Source organism: Pan paniscus, chromosome 15 (assembly GCF_029289425.2).
Source record: "Pan paniscus chromosome 15, NHGRI_mPanPan1-v2.0_pri, whole genome shotgun sequence".
In the NCBI taxonomy this organism is placed as follows: Eukaryota; Metazoa; Chordata; class Mammalia; order Primates; family Hominidae; genus Pan; species Pan paniscus.
This window is the reverse complement of record NC_073264.2, coordinates 78,011,325-78,033,093: the sequence shown is the minus strand read 5'-3', so window position 1 is coordinate 78,033,093 and position 21,769 is coordinate 78,011,325. Positions and strand designations below refer to the sequence as shown.

Genomic DNA, 21,769 nt, shown 5'->3' with positions numbered 1-21,769 from the left:
TTACCAATAATTCACCATGTGACCTTAAACATCCTTTCTAGGTCTCCTTGCCTTCATTTGTAAAGTGAGGGGTTCAGATTAGATCATCTCTAAAGTCTAGTCATAACCTCTAAATGATTGCATTCATCTATTCTTTTTTCTCTTCCTTCATTCATAGCACTTATACTTCCTGACATAGTATATTAGCATATTTCTTATTTGTTTGTTTATGTCTGTCTTAGTCCTCTCCAGCTCCCTGAGGGCACAAGTTTTTCTTTTTCCTTTTTTTTTTTTTTTTTTCACTGTTATATCCCTGCCACTTACAAAAAAGACAGTAGGAACTTATAACTGTCTGTGTACTGGAAGGAAACAGAAGATTGAACACTCAAATAGAGTGACCAAGGGTTCAAATAAGAACAGAAGGTGGGGTGCGGTGGCTCACGCCTGCAATCTCAGCACTTTGGGAGGCTGAGGCGGATGGATCACGAGGTCAGGAGATCGAGACCCTCCTGGCTAACACGGTGAATCCCCGTCTCTATTAAAAATACAAAAAATTAGCCGAGTGTGGTGGCACACGCCTGTAGTCCCAGCTACTTGGGAGGCTGAGGCAGGAGAATTGCTTGAACCAGGGAGGCAGAGGTTGCAGTGAGCCAAATTGCGCCACTGCACTCCAGCCTGGGCGACAGAGTGAGACTCCGTCTCAAAAAAAAAAAAAAAAGAACAGAAAGAACTGGCCGGGTGCGGTGGCTCATGCCTGTAATCCCAGCACTTTGGGAGGCTGAGACAAGCAGATCATTTGAGGCCAGGAGTTCAAAACCAGCCTGGCCAACATGGTGAAACCCTGTCTCCACTAAGAAGTACAAAAACTAGCCAGGCATGGTGGTGGGCACCTGTAATCCAAGCTACTTGGGAGGCTGGAGCAGGAGAATCACTTCAACCCAGCAGGCGGAGGTTACAGTGAGCTGAGATCACATCAGTGCACTGCAGCCTGGGGGACAGAGGGAAGACTGTCTCATGGAAAAATAAAATAAAATAAAATAAAAGAATATAAAAAACTATATATGTATATTTTTGTTTGTTTGTTTGAGATATAGTCTCATTAGTGCAGTGGTGCGATCTCAGCTCACTGTAACCTCTGCCTCCTGGTTCAAGCAATTCTCCTGCCTCAGTCTCCCAAGCAGCTGGGACCACAGACACGCGCCACCACGTTCGGCTAATTTTTTTTGTATTTTTTAATGGAGATGGGGTTTTACCGTGTTGGCCAGGCTGGTCTTGAACCCCTGACCTTAGGTGATCCTCCCACCTCGGCCACCCAAAGTGCTGGGATTACAGGTGTGAGCCACTGTGCCCGGCTGTAAAGAACTATATCTAAAGTTGTAGACGAAGTAAGGAGACCAATAAGGAAGGGAGATGCATCCCAGGGCTAACAGCAGAGTAGGGGGTGGGGCTGAGGGGGCGAGGCCAGGGAACCCTCCAGAGCTGTGACTGAGCTAAGCTACAGAAGAGGACCAGAGGACAGGAGCTGCAGGCGTGGGTAGAGGAAAGCAGCCACTGGCACCCCATGCCCAGCAAGGAAGTGAGTGTGGGGTAAATACCCCGACCTCTTTCTCCTTCTGCCCTCCAGTCACCTGCCACCTTATTCCATTGACTGAATCTAACCAGAAGCCAAGGGGTAAGAACGCTCTGTGGCACAGTCCTGAGAGGTCAGGGTAAGGAAAAGGTGGAGGAGGGTGGACTATGGATCTAGAGAGGAAGTGTGGATTCAGGGCAGCACCTGATCAACATTGCTGAGCACTGGCTCGGTGCCAGAGTGCCTGTGCTGTAGCTGGACATGTGACAAGCAAGTTTAAAATCAAGGTCTCTGCCCACCAGGCAGCGCAAACAGGATGCCTTGGCTGGGTCTTGGGGAGCCCCGCTTTCCCTCTGCCCCGGGGACTCCTATCCATATCTGATTTTTGGAAAAGCCTGCTTTGCAAAATTACACTGACAAATGGAAATTACAGGAGCACCGTTGAAGGGAGGCTGTGGGTGAGGGGAGGTGAGGGTAGGGAAAGGATTTGGAGGGCCTAGGCGGTGAGAACTGGCTGTGGAGCTCTGAACCAGCTCGGGAAGGTGACCTTGACATCAGTTGAGGCTCCAGAGTCTGAAAGGTTCAAATCCCACTCTATCACTCATTTACTGTGTGATGTTGGGCCTGTTCCTTGACACCTCTGATTTTCAGTTTTGGCATCTATGAAAATGGGGGGATGAATAGGATGTAGGAATTTTGTGCGGATTAAACGAGAATCTGTGCAAAGGGCTTAGCATAGTGCCTGAGCACAGGGCAAACACTTTATTATGATAATTAGAGGCCAAGGGCCACACTCCCCCCTTCCCATTTCTCACCCGACATGGGATCTCCACCCCCTCTCCAGCTCCATTTAGCTCTGAGTGTTTTAGGTCATTCTATGCCTGGCATTCTGCCAAGGCTTTGACAAAGACAGGAGTTTCTGCTCATTCATCCTAATGCAAGTTCCTGCGTTTATGATAATAGGGAAAAAATGCATGAAAGGGCTTGCTGCCTGCAGAGGGGAAATCAGCTTGGAATTGAAAATCGGAGTCCTTCCTTGGCCCAGCTTTCCCCTCCCTGAGCTTTGGCAAAGGCTGCAGCAGGGAGGGCAGCGGGGAAGAGAGGAGAGGAGAGGAAGGGGAGGGGGAGGGGGAAGAGCTGGCCAGTGAGGCAGAAGGGCAGGGTGGGGGCAGGGGCGAGGGCCCGGCGCACCCGGGTGAATGGGTTTCAGGGTGGCTGAGGAAGCCTGCCAAAAAGGCCAAGTGAAAAGGCCGGCCCCGGGAGGCGCTGCGAGCGGTTTCCATGGCGACACCAGCTGCTGCCTGGGCCCCGCGCTTGCCGGCTCTTTAGTCCCGGCGGGGCCTCGCCTGCCACCACATGGTTACTCAGCGCGGTAGGGAAGAAAAATCCCACGGGTTGCCTTGGCCCAGGTGTCACCAGCCAGTGCCACCGTGTTCTAGACACCATGCTGCCCCCTGCGTGGGGAGACGAGCACCTGGGAAGTACCCGTTGGTAGCCCAGGAGTTCAAGGCTGCAGTGAGTTATGATTGTGCCTCTGCACTCCAGCCTGGGCAACAAGCAAGACCCCGATTCCAAAAAAAAAAAAAGAGTGTCTGAAACACGGTGGGTGTGGGGAGGGAGAGCATCAGGATAAAGAGCTAATGCATGCGGGGCTTAATACCTAGGTGATGGATTGATAGGGGCAGCAAACCACCATGGCACACATTTACCTATGTAACAAACCTGCATGTCCTGCACATGTATCCCAGAACTTAAAATTAAAAAATATATATATTTTTTGAGATGGAGTCTCGCTCTTTCGCCCAGGCTGGAGTGCAGTGGCGTGACCTCAGCTCACTGCAAGCTCCGCCTCCCGGGTTCACACCATTCTCCTGTCTCAGCCTCCTGAGTAGCTGGGACTACAGGCGCCCACCACCACGCCCAGCTGATTTTTTGTATTTTTAGTAGAGACAGGGTTTCACTGTGTTAGCTAGGATGGTCTCGATCTCCTGACCTCGTGATCTGCCCGCCTCCGCCTCCCAAAGTGCTGGGATTACAGGCATGAGCCACCACGCCCGGCCCAAAAGAAAATATTTTTTTAAAAAGAAAGAAAGTGTGTGAAACCAACAAGAGATAGAGATGCACTCTCTCTAGATATTTATATACCACCTCCCTAGATGTACTACCCAAGACTGCTGGGAACGAGGGAAAGTCACACCAACCTCTCACATGCTGACACATACTCTGATTGAACTTTGTCCCTTAAATGTGCCATTTTGGTTTTTTGGTCGTCTTAGCATTCAAATTGGCTTTCACAATTTTTTTGTTTTTGTTTTTGAGATGGAGTCTTGCTCTGTCGCCCAGGCTGGAGTGCAGTGGCGTGATCTTGGCTCACTGCAACCTCTGCCTCTTGGGTTCAAGCGATCCTCCTGCCTCAGCCTCCCGAGTAGCTGGAATTACAGGCACCCACCACCACACCCAGCTAATTTTTATATTTTTAGTAGAGACGGGGTTTCACTATATTGGCTAGGCTGGTCTCGAACTCCCGACCTCAGGTGATCCACCTGCCTCGGCCTCCCAAAGTGCTGGGATTACAGGCATGAGCCGCTGCACCCAGGTGGCTTTCACAAATTGATTGCAGTTCTATTTGGCTTTTACTCACTGTAGAGTTTCTTTCACAAGCCATGTGAGGGTGGAGTCCTTTCTCCTGCGCCATAAAGCACATCTGTCTACCTGTGAGTGTGTGGGTTGCAGGTGCCCCTTGTTATAAGTAAGCAGATCCAGCAGATAGGTATTTAATCCAGAGAACCAGTTAGTGTTGACCTCGTGCTCTACGGAAGAAATCTCTGCAGCTTTCCTGCAAGGCTGTGAAGTGACGGCAGGGCTCAGCGGACACAGAGCTTTACAGGGACACCGCTACCTGTGTCATTTTTATGGGGGACTAGCTGGCCGAATGTACACTTTATCGGAATCCTCCCATCTACTCTTATCTTCCTACCTATAACATGCCTGCTACTTGGTGATGAAATGGGGGCTGGGGGCAGGGGCGAGGGGGCGGGCTGTGCACATCCAGGCCTGCCCTGTGTCCGTAATCCTCAGACTTTACCTGATGCCCTTTGTAACAGACTTCCTCACCCAAACTCCTCTCCCGAGACCAGTTTTAGTGTTTGCAGGACCCTTACTTACCACCATCTGTAATTGTTTTGTTGTTTACTTGTTTATGATGAAATGTTTATTGCTCACCTTTAAGGTTTCAGTCCCTAGAAAAGTTTCTGGCAATCAGGAGGACTCAGTTTTGTGTTTTTTGTTTTGTTTTGTTTTTGAGATGGAGTCTAGCTCTGTCACCCAGGCTGGAGTGCAGTGGTGCGATCTTGGCTCATTACAATCTCTGCCTCCCAGGTTCAAACAATTTCTCCTGGCTCAGCCTCTCGAGTGGCTGGGACTACAGGAGCACGCCACCACACCCAACTAATTTTTGTATTTTTAGTAGAGATGGGGTTTCACCATGTTGGTCAGGCTGGTCTCAAACTCCTGACCTCAAGTGATCCACCTGCCTCGGCCTCCCAAAGTGCTGGAATTACAGGCGTGAACCACCGTGCCCAGCCCAAAAGGCTCAGTTTTTGATAGAGGAATTAACAAGTGAATGAGTGAATGGGCAAACTAGGAGAAGTGGCCAGTTTTTCTTACATGCACTCCTCCTCTGATTGGGTTCAGGAGGCCCTTAGGCAGTTTTCATGTCCATCTTTCTGTTTCTAAGGAGGACTGGATTCCAAATACCCCTGTAGGGGCCGGGTGCAATGGCTCACACCTGTAATCCCAGCACTTTGGGAGGCCCAGGTGGGCAGATCACTTGATGTCAAGAGTTCAAGACCAGCCTGGACAACATGGTGAAACTCCTGTCTCTATTAAAAATACAAAAATTGGCTGGGTGTGGTGGCGTGCACCTGTAATTCCAGCTACTCTGGTGGCTGAAGCACAAGAATTGCTTGAACCCTGGAGGCGGAAGTTGCAGTAAGCTGAGATCAAGCCATTGTACTCCAGCCTGGGTGACTGAGTGAGACTCTGTCTCAAAAAAATAAAAATAAAAAAATGAAAAACAAAAAACAAATACCCCTGTAGACTAGACAAGGGCAAAGCTGTTATTTATCACTCACAGATATTCCTTGTGTCCCTGTAAGTGCCAGACCCTCTGTGGGATGCAGCAAAGACAGCAGTGGGCAAGACAGCCAGGGTCCCTGTTCTCCTGCAGCTACCGTTTTAGTGTGGTAGACAGACAATATGTTGTAAGTGATACATACAAATGAAAAAGGCCTGTAACAGAGAGTTAAAAAGGCCATCTAATTGAGATAGGGCAGCCAGGGGAGGTCTTTCTGAGAAGGTGACATTCTAGCTGAGCCCTGAAGGTTGAGAAGGAACCAAACATGGGAAGAGCTAATGGGATGATGTTCCAGGGAGTGGGGCCAGAAAGTGCAAAGGCCCTGTGGCAGGAAACAGCTTGGGATGTTCCTGGAAGGCCAGAGGTCAGGGAAACGGGCAGAGTCCAGCGTGGAAGACCCATATAGCCCATGGCGAGGAGTTTGGGTTTTACTCAAAGTGCACTGGACAATCATTGTAAGGGTTGCCTAGGAGAATTACATAATCGGACCATGCCCTGGCTTCTAGGAGCCAGTATTGGGTGGATTGGGGACGGGGTGGGAAGCAGGATACATCTCTGGAAGTACAGAGCAGTTGGAAGGTGGGAGGGAGGGGAGGTTTAGACAGGTTAGGATGGTGGCCATAAGGGTGGAGAAAAGTGGGTAGAAACGAGACCTGCATGGAGGTGGGGGTGGGTTGGAGCTGGGGAGGGAAGAGGATGAGTCTCCAGGACTTCTGGGTTTCTGGCTGGAGAAACCCAGCAAACCTGGTAAACAATGCAATGTCCAGCTGCTGTCAAAGAAGACCTGATGTTTGTTGGGCCTGTGAGAACTTTCCTGAGAGTCTTATAGATTGGGAAATAAAAGCTTCCACTCCTGCTAAATAAAGAGCCCCGTGTGAATCGCGCCCTAACCGTAGGTGTCTTTGAGGCACAGTGTCACAGGAGCAGAGCTTGGGCAGCAGTGATCATCAACCATTCAGCATGGTTTTGAATCATCTCATTCTTTCTGTGACTGTCCCCAATTCTAACATTTGAAAGCTGGTTGACTGAGAGAGCGCTTTACCTTTGAAAGGCCTTCCCGCAGAAAGGGGAGCAGCTTTGTGGCCCCAGAGGGCAGAATCAGACAGTGAGAGGCATGGGGGTAGCGACTGCAGCTCAGCACCAACAGGAAGAGCTTGAATAATGAGAGCTTTCTCATGGGATGAGCCTCCCATCGGTAGGTGTACTCAAGCAGAGGTTGACAGGATGCTGGGGTGTCTCCACCCTGGCAGCCAGTCAACCAGGAGACTCAGTTCCTGTGGTTGTGAACACCCTTTTCATCCTGCTTCCCTGCATCTCAGGAGGATAACAGCTGCCTCCTATCCCCTGCACTAAAACCCCTCTGCTGGCTAAGGACAGCAGCTAAGTCACATCTAAGCCTGCCCTGCTTGTTCTGGGTTTAACAATCTCAGTGTTTCCTCCCACCCACCCGCTCGCCCATGGCCAAGAGAAGAACAAACCCCAGCGTAGGCGGAGCAGTGGGGGCCGGGTTGATGCTGTGCAGGCCTGTCCAAGGCCTCCTGGCTTTTCAGGAAAGGGTGTCCTCATGTCTGTGGGACTACCGAAGCCAGGCATGGTTCCCTGAAACTCCTCTGCCCACAGGTCAGACTCCTGCAGGGACAATCAAGGGTGTTATGGGTGTGAGACGGGGGCTTTCCTGGTCAAGCCTTCTGGACACCCCCCTCCCCTCATCCCAGCTGCATTCCCCAGAACAGCAGCAGCTGCCACTAGATAGGAAGGACCCCACCTCTGGTGTCCTTGGGGAAAGGGGCCTTGCATAGGCGGTGACACAAGCCACTTGGTCCCAGCTGCGGGTGAGGGGAGGGGCTAACACTTCCAGAAGACCCTGAACTCTGGCAGGCCTGATTGCTTTGCTCCAGGGCTGGTCTCAGCTGCTATCATGGATCCCTGGGAGCAGCTGGAGGGAAGAGAGATGGCATCCAGCACCGATCATGGGGAGAAGCTGGCCCCTTTGGGAGGTAGCCCTGGGGCATGGCAGCACCACTCCTATCTAGGCTACCTCTGATGATTTTGGTTCTTTCTTTGCATTTCTGAGTCTAAGTTTTCATATCTGGAAAATGGGGATAGAACAATATCTACGTTCTGTGAGAATGGAGTGAAACGATGGACAAGACAAGCCTAGCACAGTTCTGGCACACCGTAGGTGCTGGATGAGTTTTCTCCTAGAATTTTCTTTTTTCTCCATACTCTCCCCTCTGTCACCATCTGTAGAAGTGGAATTGCTTACCAGTGGTGGGGATGCTCTTGTAGGGAGAACGAGATCCTTCTGGTTCTGAAATATCCCTGCCTTTGCTGACAAGATTACAAGCCTGTATTGCTTTTTGCTTTTTTTTTTTTTTTTAAATTGAGACAGAGTCTCACTCTGTCACCCAGGCTGGAGTGCAGTGGCTCACCGCAACCTCTGCCTCCTGGGTTCAAGCAATTCTCCCACCTCAGCCTCTAGAGTAGCTGGGATTACAGGCGCCCACCACCACGCCCGGCTAATTGTGTGTGTGTGTGTGTGTGTGTGTGTTTAGTAGAGATGGGGTTTCACCATGTTGGCCAGGCTGGTCTTGAACTCCTGACCTCAAGTGATCTGCCCGCCTCAGCCTCCCAAAGTGCTGGAATTACAGGCGTGAGCCACCAGGCCCGGCTGTTTTTTTGTTTGTTTTTTAGAGACAGGGGTCTCACTTTGTCACCCAGGCTGGAGTGCAGTGGTGCAATCATAGCTCACTGCAGCCTCGATCTCCTGGGCCCAGGTGATCCTCTCACCTCAGCTTCCCAAGTAGCTGGGACCACAGGGGTGCGCCACCACACATTGCTAACTCATCATTTTTATTTTTATTTTTTGTAGAGCCAGGGTCTTGCTATGTTGCTTAGGCTGGTCTCAAACTCCTGGGCTCAAGCAGTCCTGTCTTGGCTTCCCAAAGTGTTGGGATTGCAGGCATGAGCCCCTGCACGCGGCCCAAACTTGTATTTTGTTAACAGAAATAAATGATAGAGAAGGCAGGCGAGAAGCGTAGCTGCCAAGCTGTGGGCCCACTGTAGCTGCCCACGCTTTCCAGTGGGTGCTGTGGAAGGGGAGGTCCTAGGTGGGGTGGGCTCCCCACCTCCCCTGACTGTGGCCCCACAGCTGGGGAGGGATCTGGAAAGGGGATCATGGGCATGGTGATAGGAGACTGGTATTCCAGACTTCCCAGGTTGGGAGCCCAGTTGAGAGAGGAGGGGGGCTGGCTGGGAGCCGGCCCTGGGGTAGATGGGGAGGGGCTAGGGGCTATTTGCTCTTCCAGCCAGCTGACCCTGTTATTTTTAGCCCTGGAATGCTCCTCCCAAGCCCCCTTCACTTCTATTTATCTTGCTTTGGAGTCTTGGTTCTTTCCCAAAAATTCCACATGAGGGGAGGCAGAGGGGATTGAGGGTGCCAGGAAGAATGGGACACACTGGCTGGGGCTGGGCTGAGGAAGAGGAGGAAGCTGCTCTCCTCCTTCTCCCCACCCCAGCCCAGAGGCTGCCTTTTCCTCCTTTCTCCATTTTGGCTGGAAAATGGAAAAAACCTGGCTCAGAGAACACTCAGCTGTCACCAAGTTATCCTTCCTTCTTCTCAACCACCCGGATAAGACCTCCATTGTACCCAGCCCAGGCCTTGGCTGCCCATCCTCTCACTTTTCCTTCAGGGAGCTCAGGGGAGGGTTGGGGTGGTCAGGAAGGGTTTGCCTTGGAACCCGTAACTGTGCATCAGGACACACTGGGGGTCCCTGGAAGGGGTTCCTGTGTGAAAATGAAAGAAGGGCCAGGTGTGGTGGCTCACGTCTATAATCCCAGCACTTTGGAAGGCCGAGGCAGGTGGATCACTTGATCCCAGGAGTTCGAGATCAGCCTGGGCAACATAGTGACACCTCATCTCTACCAAAAATTAAAAAAATTAGCTGGGCATGTTAGCATGTGCCCTGGGAGGCTGAGGTGGGAGGATTGCTTAAACCCGGGAGGTCGAGGCTGCAGTGAGCTGTGACTGTGCCACTGCACTCCAGCCTGGGCAACACAGTGAGACCCTGTCTCAAAAAAAAAAAAAAAAGAAAAGAAAGAAAAAAAAGAGAAAGTGAACAGAATGAACAGGAGCAGTTAGAAAAGAATTGGTATGAATGCTGGACGTTTTTTCAGCACTCCCTGAGCTTCAGTTGCATCCTCTGTAAAATGGGAATGACAACAGTTCCCTCTCTATGAGGGATCTGCTGGGGCATGAGCTGGTGAATAGATGGCACCATTTACACGTGGAAACCACTCCATCAATGTCGCCAGTGCTGGCAGGATGGGCCAATCCCAAGGCGGGTGTGCTTTTGGGTACTGATGGGGCCTGAGCCTCCTGAAGGCCACACCCCTCCCCAGCCTACTTTAGTTGCTGTCAGGCTGCAGAGTGCTCTGCTCTGGGCTCTTGGTGTTTTTTAATTTTTTTTTTTTAATTTTTTGAGACAGTTTTTCCTCTTGTTGCCCAGGCTGGAGTGCAATGGTGTGATCTCAGCTCACCGAAACCTCCGCCTCCTGGGTTCAAGCGATTCTCCTACCTCAGCCTCCCGAGTGCTGGGATTACAGGCATGTGCCACCACGCCCTGCTAATTTTTTGTATTTATAGTAGAGACGGGGTTTCTCCATGTTGGTCAGGTTGGTCTCAAACTCCCGACCTCAGGTGATCTGCCCGCCTCGGCCTCCCAAAGTGTTGGGATTACAGGCGTGAGCCACCGCACCCAGCCTGCTCTGGGCTCTTGTTACAGGTGAATGTCACTCACCGGCAGCTCTCCCTGCTCCCCCCAGCACAGGGGTGCAAGTGGGCAGTAATTCTGGGATAAGGGACACTTTGAGGCAAGGTAATCCCCTCCTACCAGTCCCTGGAGGAGAGGAGGGGAGTGTGCCTCTGAGGCTCCCCAGCAGGGCGGGCACGCTTTCTCTTCCTGTCCTGTTCTCCAAGCCTCGTTGTGGGAAAAGTCCATCAGCCCTTAGGGAGGGCCGGGCATCACCTGGAGCTGGCGCTAGGGAGAGAGGCCAAGGCAGTCAATGAAGAGCCTTGGTGGGCCCAGTGCTGAGGGAACAATGGAATATTCTGGTCATGAGTCAGTCAAAAATGGCCAAGCTCCAGGCCTGGCGGTAGCCTTCGGGGTCCATGTGTAGAAGAGAGGGTGGACATGCCTGGGCCAGTTCTGGATAAAGGCAGGGGATGGGGAAAGCCATCTGGGGCAACCACTGTCCCCCTGACATGGGATTAATGCCACTTAGAGGTGGAAAAGAGGCAGCAGCTGCCATATCCCAGGAAAGTCACTGACCTTTAGAACAGGAGACAGAAATAGCCCTGGAGAGTTCAGAATCCTGTGTGAGAGAGGTGGCCAGGCCAGGCAGGGCAGGCCCCAACACGAGGAGGGGAGGAGAACCATGTTAGTACCCACTGTGTCAGACATGATGCCCGGCATTTCACAGGCCTTCCTCACTTACTTTCCACCTCCAGCCAGCAGGGTATGCTTGATTGTCTCCATTTTACGGATGAGGAAACTGAGGCTCAGAGAGGCATGGCCAAACCTGTCATCAGCAGAGTTGGGGCTGAGCCAGACCTCGCTTGTCTGACAGTCCACGTGTCCACATGGCTTCCTTCACCCCCAGCCCAGTTGCTGCTGCCATCATGGGTGTTGGATGGGGTTATCCAGCTGAATCTGTACTCAGCTAGCCTGGTATAGGGGGGTGGAAAACCTCTCATTGAGGCCCGGAGGCTCCAAAAGGTGAAACTCAACTACTTCTGCTTATCAAGTCACCCCAGAGCCTCTTAATCTTGGCAGCCTTTGGCCAACTTTCCTTTTCTCCCTTGCTCACGGAAAGAGGGACTGCCAACATTTCTCCCCTTATGTCCCCTCAATTGTGCCAGGCTCAGGGCTAGGTGGAACCCCTGGAGACCCCTCCCCTGTGGCAGTGGCAAGGATAAGCTTGGGGGAAAGGGCCCAGTCAAGCCAAGGTCTGAGAGGGTAAGAATAACAACGTGTTAAAATAACACGCTGACTGGCTGGTGGGCTCCTCCTCCCTTCCCTGATGGTGTTCCAGCCTCAGCAGCTCCCAGCTGTTTCTGCTTATCTGAAGCCAGGGAGACTGGTTGCCTGGATACCAGGCTGCTGATTCGCAGTTGGGTCCTTCAGGGGCAGGCAGAGCTGCTGCATCTCCAGCCAGCTGGGCGTGGCACCCTCAGCCCCCTGCGCGGGCCCTGGGAAAGGTGGCAGCGAGGACTGGGGGTCAGGTGGGGAGCGCTGATGGAAGAGACCCCTTGTGCCAGAGTTGTTAGAGAATCTGAGCCCTGCCATTTGCTGGCTGTGTGACCTTGCTCGTGCTAACCTCTCTGAGCTTTTGTTTCTTTATCTGTGAAGAGGGGATAAATATCCTCTGCCTCGAAGAGCTGTTGAAAGAATAAATGTGGGCTGGGCACGGTGGCTCACGCCTGTAATCCCAGCACTTTAAGAGGCCAAGGCTGGTGGATCACTTGAAGTCAGGAGTTTGGGACCATCCTGGCCAACATGGCAAAACCCCGTCTCTACTAAAAATACAAAAATTAGCTGGGCATGGTGGCACATACCTGTAATCCGAGCTATTCAGGAGGCTGAGGTACAAGAATCGCTGGAACCCGGGAGGTGGAGGTTGCAGTAAGCCGAGATTGTGCTGTTGCACTACAGTCTGGGCGAAAGAGCCAGACTGCCTCAGAAGAAAAAAAAAAAAGAATAAATATGATGAGTAAGTGACTGCACAACAGAGCACTACAGCTCAGTAATCCTGACAGCCTACCCAGCACTGTTGGGCCCCATCCAGAACCTTCCGTCTGCATCCCACAGGGAAGCCGTGCGGGGTCACTGAAGCAGGCAGCTGGGGAGCCTCAGAGGAGGTGGCCTCAAGCCTGCTTCCTTCCTCTAGGGATAGAGGCTACGACCCAATCTGGGGCCCTCAGAACTTAGCTAGGGTTGAAGGGCCAGCCTGGGGTTGGGTTGGGGAAGACTAGGCCAGACAGCAGGCCGCTGATGGCATCTTACGTGATGAAAGGAAAGCCAGCTTTGTGTCCAACCAATGGTGAATGTTCCCGTTCAGCATCCTTTCCTGGCAAAGGGAGAAGTTGCCGGATTGCAGGTGGAAGACTAGGGAAGGAGGCAAGAAAGCCCAGCATCGTGAGCTGTCTAAGGTCCCTGTCACCTGCCCTGGTTGAGTAAAGAAGACAGCAAGACTGGGCTGGGCGCAGTGGCTCACACCTGTAATACCAACGCTTTGGGAGGCCAAGGTGGGCAGATCACCTGAGGTCGGGAGTTCGAGACCAGCCTGGCCAACACGGAGAAACCCTGTCTCTACTAAAAATACAAAATTAGCCAGGCGTGGTGGTGGGTGCTTGTAATGCCAGCTACTCGGGAGGCTGAGGCAGGAGAATCACTTGAACCCGGGAGGCGGAGGTTGCGGTGAGCCGAGATCACACCACTGCTCTCCAGCCTGGGCGACAAGAGCAAAACTCCATCTCAAAAAAAAAAAAAAAAAAAAAAAGACAGCAAGGCCAAGGGAGCAGGAACAGGACCAAGAGGACACGTCCTTCTGGTCTGCTCAGATCTGGTGGTCCCCATGTGACCTTTTTTCACTTAAGAGATGAGTGAGGCAAGCTCAGGGCTGTGGGCTGGGGGCTGGCAGAGCTGGGCGGGAGAAACCTGAATCTACTCTGCAGGAAGGGCTGTTCCCAAGCTCATCTGCTGGCTCTCCCAAAACCTCTCCAGAGCCAGGCCCATGGAGCAGGCACTTGGTCCAGATGAGAAGCAGCAAATAACCATGGGCCCTCAGTGACCCCGAGGGGTGTGCGGGGCCATCACAGACCCTCTTCTTCACCCTCCTGACTTAGGAAAAGGGCAGCGAAGAAAAGGGCAAGTGGGAGGGGAAGGGAGGGGGTGCTGTTTCACCAGGGCCTGTACCTTTTTACTCCCTTAATGCAGCAGGACAGCAGCCTGTGCCTGCTGGTAGCAAAGAGATCAGAGCCCATGAATAATGCAAAGAAGAGCATGGGGCAGCTAGAAAATGGTTACTGTTTCATCAAAGTGGGGAATGGGCCTGGAATGCAAAACAGAGGGGAGACAGGGGCTGGAGTGGAGGCGAGGGCTTGGTGCTGCCCTTGGGCCAGTGGGCTGAGGGACTCGCCATTCTTGTGCTGAGCCCAGCTCCTGGCTCTGGCCTCTCTGTGGCATCGGTAGCAGCCCAGGGCTTGCAGACTGGGCAGAAGGGTTGGGCCCTGCCCCAGGCCTGGCCTTCTGTTAGGGCGATGGGAGGCAATGGCCACCCATCATATCTTCACAGAGTTGCTGGCACTGGCAAGCAAGGTAGAAGGGAGGTTTGGCGGGAAACTGAGGGAGCTTCCAGAGATGTCTTATCAGGATGGGTGGGGCACTTTCAGCTGCTTTGAAGTTTGAGAATTGGGGAAAACTTAGGGGTCAAGGAGTATCATTTAAGAGTCAAAAGAAGGTACACTTTGGGAGGCCGAGGCAGGCGGATCACTTGAGGTCAGGAGTTTGAGACCAGCCTGGCCAACATGGCGAAAACCCATCTCTACTAAAAAATACAAAGAAATTAGCTGGGCGTGGTGGCACATGCCTGTAGTCCCAGCTACTCGGGAGGCTGAGGCAGGAGAATTGCTTGAACCCGGGAGGCTTAGGTTGCAGTGAGCCGACATCATGCCACTGCACTCCAGCCTAGGTGACAAAGCAAGACTCTGTCTCAAAAAAAAAAAAAAAAAAAAAAAAGAAGAAGAAGAAGGAGAAGAAAGTAAATCAGTAAATCTATAAGGATGGATTTGGAGTAGGTATGAGTGGAAAAGGTAACGCCTGTCCTCACTGCCTTGTCCCCGGCGGGCAAGAGAATGCCTGGTTACAAAAGGCCTGAAAGTTATACAGCTGCACTTTTTTTCCTGAGTTCCATGAGAATCCGTGGAAGGATTTTACAGGAGAGAGACAAGATCGGATTTAAGTGTGAGCAAATCATAGATAGTTTTATTGTATTGTCATGGGAGATCAACAAACCATTTATTATGTATTTGCCTCCTTTTTTTTTTTTTGACGTAGTCTCGGCTCTGTTGCCCAGGCTGGAGTGCAGTGGTGTGATCTTGGCTCACTGCAACCTCTGCTTCCCCGGTTCAAGCGATTCTCCTGCCTCAGCCTCCCGAGTAGCTGAGAGTACAGGCATGTGCCACCACTACGCCTAGCTAATTTATTTTTCTATCTCTCTCTTTTTTTTTTTGAGACGGAGTTTCGCCCTGTCGCCCAGACTGGAGTGCAATGGCATGATCTCAGCTCACTGCAACCTCCGCCTCCTGGATTCAAATGATTCCCCTGTCTCAGCCTCCCGAGTAGCTGGGATTACAAGCACCCACCACCATGCCCAGCTAATTTTTGTATTTGTTTTTAGTAGAGATGGGGTTTCACCATGTTGGCCAGGCTGGTCTTGAACTCCTGACTTCATGATCTGCCCACCTCAGCCTCCCAAAGTGCTGGGATTACAGGTGTGAGCCACTGTGCCTGGCCCGTACTTTTTTTTTTTTTTTAAGTACTGTTCCCACTTGATGGATGTCTCTGCTTCTAAAGCTTGTTGGTCACCATGTCATTTGGGAAGGAGGGGACACGGGGTGAGTTAAGGGGATGAGTTAGGGGACTGGCAGAGTAGTGCAGGTGCAAGAGGCTGGGTGACCAGAGGGCCTGGGTAGGGGTGGGAGGCAGGGGAGCTGTTCAGAAGGTAGAAACAATCACTGTTGGTTATGTTCTGTGTGGGTGGTCACCAACAGAGAAAGAGGCATCAAAGGAGACTCCCGAGTTTCTGGTGTGGGTGTGGCTACTGGGTACCAGGCAGATAGGGTGCCTCCAATCCAGAAGAGAGGCCCTGGAAGCTTTGGTGCAGGAGGATAGTGGGGAAGATGCTGAGTTTGAGATTCCTGGGTGACAACCAGATGGCAGGTGGAAATAGGGCCAGGAGTTTGAGGCTGGGCCTTGCTGCTAACATGGGCACTGTAGGTACAGACAGGCCTTTGCTGGTTCTGGGCTCGCCTCCCCACAGCCCATAGGAGAAAAGGGGCCAGGTGAGGAATACAGATTCTATTAAAGTCCCTCCAGCTGGGTCCTGGGGCTATGGGTAATTCTGTCACCCAGCACTGCCTGGAGCAGACCCTCTCTGCTTTTGCTCCCCAGTCCTCTGAAGGCCGAGGCATCCCAGGCCTTTCTTCTTTCTGCCTGCAGCTGGGCTTCAAGCAGCCTCAAGAGGAGTCTTTCCCATGGCAGGACTCCCCAGGAGAGAGGCTTCCTCCTCACGCCACTTTGTCCTCTGGCAGCAACAAGTCTCAGGGGCTGAGGTATCCCCTTCCCTTGCAAATCCCAAGGGGGCACCCTGAGGTGTTGCTTTTGGGTGGAGAGGGAGCACAGGCTCTCAGGCTGGTGAAAATCCCCCGGGGGTGAGCGTTTACTGCTCTCCACAGCTGCCTCCCAGCCCTCTGGGGGCCACTCTCCTGCTGACACCCAGCTCGGCACAACTGTTCCACCAAGAGGGTGTCCACAAATGCATCCCCAAACGACAAGTGCATGCAAATCACCCAGTTACAGAAGCAAATAGCAGTCCAGAGAGAAGAATAGCCAGTGAGTGGCCCAAGCTAGGGACGAAAGGAAACAAGCTGAGATTGCAGGTAGGGGGAGAGGGAGCTCTTTGGAGAGGCCCAGAGGCAGGAGGAGGCTAAAGAACAGTGAGGAGGTGGAGAAGAGGAGGCTCTGGGGGCTGCCGGGAGACAGAGGGTCCCAATGACCTGGCAAAGGTAGACTGGTGTCAAGTGGAATGGGAAGTAGAGGGATGCAGATCAAAGGGGCCCCGGCAGGGTCTAGAAGACTAAGTATCATTTCACTCCTCCCTGTGCCTACTGTGTTCCAGGGGCTGGTCTGAAATGCAGAGAAGGGATATAGTCCTGTTCCTGGAGTAGTTCACAGCTGTGAAGGGCAGAGACAGGGCAGGACCCCAGAATATGGACCCCTGGCACAGGCTGGAAGGTGCAGGAGTAGTGGTTGGTGACCTGGAGACGGTAGGACCCAACTGAATGTATCCAGAGGGAGAAGTGGCAGACATCCAAGTAGAGAAGGGGTCGGGGAGACCCAGGGAGCAGAGCAGCCATGCAAAGGTGGAGAGGCAGGAGAGAGCCAGAGGGCTTGCTAGAGCTGCGGTGTGTACAAGCGTGTGTATCGAAATGCACAGAATAGCAAGAAGTGAGACAAGGCTGTCTAGGCAGGTATAAAGCATTTGCCTTGCCAAATGCCCTGTGTGCTCTGCTGTGAATACTTGGATGCAGTGAAGCACATTCAGATGACAGAGAGTGACAAGGTAAGATTTGTGTTTTGAAGACAGTGTGGTGTGCTGGAAGACTGAAGCTAGAGGGCAGCTGGTTAGGAAGCCTTTGCAGTATTTCATGCTAGACGTGATGGAGGCCTGACAAGATACTAATAACAGCCATGCTTCCATGCCAGGCATTGTTCTCTGCCTCTTTACAGAGTAGTTCACTTGATCATCACAATAGTACTGTAAAGTAGGCACCGTACTACTATTATGTCCACTTTGCAGGTCAGGAAACTCAGGCCCAGAGAAATGAAGCAACGTATTCAAGTTTCCTTATTAAAGCCCCAGAGTTGGCCAGGCTCAGTGGCTCACACCTCATTGCACTCCAGCCTGGGCAACAAGAGCGAAACTCTGTCGCAAAAAAAAAAAAAAAAAAAAAAAAAAGAGAGAGAGGGGGAAAGAAAGAAAGAAAGACAGACAAAGAAAGAAAGAAAGAAAGAAAGAAAGAAAGAAAGAAAGAAAGAAAGAAAGAAAGAAAGAAAGGCCCCAGAGTCTGTGCTAAATGGGAAGGCCCTGGCTGTCAGCATGGTGAAGAGGAGACAGACAGGCAGATGTCAAGGAGGAGCAGTCAGGCTGACCTGAAAGCTTCTTGGGAGTGGTGGGGATAAGAGAGAGGGAAAAATCAAAGATGAGGGTAAGGGAGCATCCTGGGTCAAATAGCTCCCCCGCCAAATTCATGTCCAGTTGGAACCCATGAATGTGACCTTATTTGGAAATAGGGTCTTTGCAGATGTAATCAAGTAAAGATGAGGGCATACTTGACTAAGGTGGGCCCTAAATCCAAAGACTGGTGTCCTTTTTTTTGTTTCTTTGAGATGCAGTCTCACTCCACTGGAGTGTAGTGGCATGATCTTGGCTCACTGTAACCTCCACTTCCCAGTTTTAAGTGATCCTCCCACCTCAGCCTCCCGAGTAGCTGAGACTACAGGTGTGTGCCACCATACCCACCTACATTTTTTGTATTTTTAGTAGAAATGGGGTTTCACTATGTTGCCCAGGTTGGTCTCAGACTTCTGACCTCAGGTGATCTGCCCCCACCTTGGCCTCCCAAAGTGCTGGGATTATAGCCGTGAGCTACCGTGCCCAGCCAAGACTGGTATCCTTATAAGCGGAAGGAAACTTGGACACAAATACATGGTGAAGGCTTTGTGAAGATGGAGGCAGAGGTGGGGTGATGGAACACCCAAGATTGCCAGCAAACAGCAGAAGCTAGGAGAGGCAAGGAAGGATTTTTCCCCAGAGCCTTCAGAGAGAGAGGGCTCTGCCAACACCTTGATTTCAGACTTCTGGCTTCCAGAACTGTGAGAGAATAAATGTCTGTTGTTTTAAGACACCCGGTTTGTGGTCATTTGTTATGGCAGCCCAGGAAACCAATACACTCTCCCCATCTTCAAATAAACCAGGCCTCTGCAAGGAGGATGGTAGCACATCCACCTGAGTCAGGTAACATTCAAAACACGGAGGCGCCAGCCGCAGTGGCTCACGCCTGTAATCCCAGCACTTTGGGTGGCTGAGGCAGGCGGATCACCTGAGGTCAGGAGTTCAAGACCAGCCTGGCCAACATGGCGAAACCCCGTCTCTAATAAAAACACAAAAATTAGCCCGGCATGGTGGCGGGCGCCTGTAATCCCAGCTACTAGGGAGGCTGAGGCAGGAGAATCACTTGAACCCAGGAGGTGGAGGTTGCAGTGAGCCGAGATCACACCATTGCACTTCAGCCTGGGTGACAGAGCAAGACTCTGTCTCAAAAACAACAACAACAACAACAAACAAACAAACAAACAAAACACGGAGGGAAAGGGCAGGCAGATCCTACAGGTGAGGCTTGAAAGGAGTGGAGCTGACCTGGGAGGCCCTTGAAAATGAGCTTCTGACAGTGTAATCACGAAAGGTCTTGATGCAAAGGAGAGAGGGAGGAGCCTGAGAGACAAAGTGGATCATCGCAGGCTGGCAGATGAGCTCAGACTGGGGAAGGACACATTCAAAGCTGGAGGAAGGGCACAGAACCAAGGGCAGGAATAAAGGAGCAGCAGAGACAGCAAGAATAGAACCCGGCACGCTGCAGCCTGCACGGAGCTGAGGCTTGCAGAAAGGGCCAACCGCAAAACAATTTTTTTGAAGGTGGGGGGAAGGGCAAGTAGGGAGCTTGAAAAGTTTTCTAGAAACAGGAAGACCTGCCTGGGGGAGTAAGGGCTAATTTGGCACTCAAGAATGACAGATATACCCAGATGCTATTTGTCATTGATCTTCTCTATAAAGATAATGGGGGGCACACATTTTTTTTTCATGAAAAGGGTAGCACAAATATTAGCAGAAGGAAATTCAAACCCAATTGCTTTTTTTTGTTTTGTTTTGTTTTTGAGACGGAGTCTTGCTCTGTCTCCCAGGCTGGAGTGCAGCGGCGCAATCTCGGCTCACTGCAACCTCCGCCTCCTGGGTTCAAGTGATTCTCCTGCCTCAGCCTCCTGAGTAGCTGGGATTACAGGCACATGCCACCACCCCTGGCTAATTTTTTGAATTTTTAGTAGAGACGGGGTTTCACCGTGTTAGCCAGGATGGTCTGGATCTCCTGACCTCATGATCCGCCCACCTCGGCCTCCCAAAGTGCTGGGATTACAGGCGTGAGCCACCGAGCCTGGCCCTGATTGGTTTTAATGAGATACTTGTAAGATGATGAGATCCCTGTCATAGGAGGTATTCAAGCAGAGACTGGATGAGTCTTTCTTTAATCAGAGGTGTTGTAGAAGAAAGTCCTCTGAGACTTTAGAGCGGACACAACTCCTTGCTCATTGTCAGGCCATCTGACCCTTAGTTATGCTCCAACATAGGGAAGACAAGTGGGGTGGTTGCCTAGAGCTATGCCTGCTCTGCATTGGTGAGGAGGCAGCAAAAAGACAGTCTTGCCACAGGGCCACAGCTCAGACTAGGTAGTACCAGGGAAATCATAACCCTGTGAATATGATGGTTTTCTTGCTGTGAAGGTTTTGTGATGGTAAAAGTACTAACTTAAGTTTTCAGCTTTGTTTTTGTTACCAAGCACTGAATGCAACACGGCATCAACAAATCACCCAACCGTCCCTATTCCATGCCCACCGTCCCATCTTTGGCCTCCCTCCATCCTTGACCTTCTGCCCATCCCTGCCTATTCCCAGTGGCCTTGTGGCTGAGGAGCACAGAGGAGCAAGGCAAGCCCCTCTCCCTGGTGGCAGGGGGAGTCAGGAGCGGTTCCCTCCTTTCTCCTTTCCTTCCCTCCTGTGTCTCCCCTCTTTGTTCTCCATTTTTCCCTCTGCCTCTATAGCTGGCAGGATGAGCTGGCTGGGGATGAGCCAGGGCAAGCCCTTGCCACCCCTGTTGTCTGTCTGTCCATCAAAGAGGGGGATGGTGGGATCATTAGGAGGATCTCGAGAGCCCCTTTTCTCCCACAGTGCAGGATGCACACTCCTCCCAGACATGCCAGACCTGGCTCTCCTCCACTCAGGTTTCCCCAGGAGGCTGGGTCTACTCCTTGTGTGTTGGCTGCAGGTTGGGGAAGAAAACAGAGAAGCGTGCCCTTGGCTGAGGACAAGAATCTGCATGATGTTTTCTTTGACCTTGAGAATGCCTTTTGCTTGCCCTGCAGAGCAGGAGAGGAGCTGGAACTTTTCTGTTTGGCTCTGTCAGCCAAGTGCAGCTTTCAAGTTCTCTAGGGGACTGCTGTATTTTCTCATGAGTGAGTCAAATGCTCAATCTGAGGCCTGGGAGACAGGGTGGAGGAGGGGAGTGGGGAAGGGGACACCAGCATCTACCTTCGGGTGGGAGAATTAGGCTGAAGCCTGCCTGGGCTACTGGTATGTGTCCTTAGGCCACCAACACCATTGTCATCTCAATAAACAGCATATGCAGTGTGCTGGGTTGATAGCGTTTCTCTCGGGTTCCGACTTCAGATCTCCGGCTCCTCTTTCACTGGACGGATTCCAAATACTACAACTCCCTGTGTGACAGCTGGAGAATCACTGCACCTTTCTGGGCCCCATTGAGTGACAGAAGATCGGAATGGATAGTCACATGCCTGCCCCAGCGTGGAAGGAGAAGAGCCTATACTTCCATCCATTCTGGCCTCTTCCAAGTTCCCCTCATTTTTCTCTCTAAGATCAAATAAACATGTTGTTATTATTTTTATACATTTAATATATGCTCATGAAAGAAAAGTAGCAAGGGCCAGGTGTGGTGGCGTACACCTGTAATCCCAGCACTTTAGGGGGTGGAGGCGGGTGGATCCCTTGAGGCCAGGAGTTCCAGACCAGCCTGGCCAACATGGTGAAACTCTGTCTCTAATAAAAATACAAAAATTAGCCAGGTGTGGTGGCACACGCCTGTAGTCCCAGCTACTCAGGAGGCTGAGGTGGGAGGGTCACCTGAACCCAGGAGGTTGAGGCTGCAGTGAGCTGAGATTGCACCACTGCACTCCAGCCTGGGCGACAGAGTGAGACTCCATCCCAGAAAGAAAAGAAGCAAAAAGGCTATAACAAGAGTCACCACCTAGAAAACAATCACTGTTCACATTTTGGAATGTATTTTTTTTTTCTCTCTCCCCATTCATTCCTCTGGCAGACACTGAGGACTCCTCCATGACAAGACAGGCAGGGTTCCTCCCTTTCTGGTACCTACATGTCAGTGGGAAAAATTGTACA

General features: G+C 51.7%; 1 long non-coding RNA gene across 2 annotated transcripts; it reads left to right on the top strand.

Moving 5' to 3' along the window:
* The first annotated feature begins 1,385 nt into the window (after window positions 1-1,385).
* On the top strand, window positions 1,386-21,225 carry LOC103784498 (uncharacterized). Of its 2 annotated transcripts, none has more exons than XR_610137.3 (3): window positions 1,386-1,555; window positions 20,622-20,808; window positions 21,023-21,225. It is a non-coding gene; the product is annotated as an uncharacterized LOC103784498 (long non-coding RNA). The 2 variants fall into 2 exon arrangements; XR_003025677.4 differs by having other exon boundaries at window positions 1,397-1,651; window positions 20,719-20,808.
* Window positions 21,226-21,769: the final 544 nt, after the last annotated feature.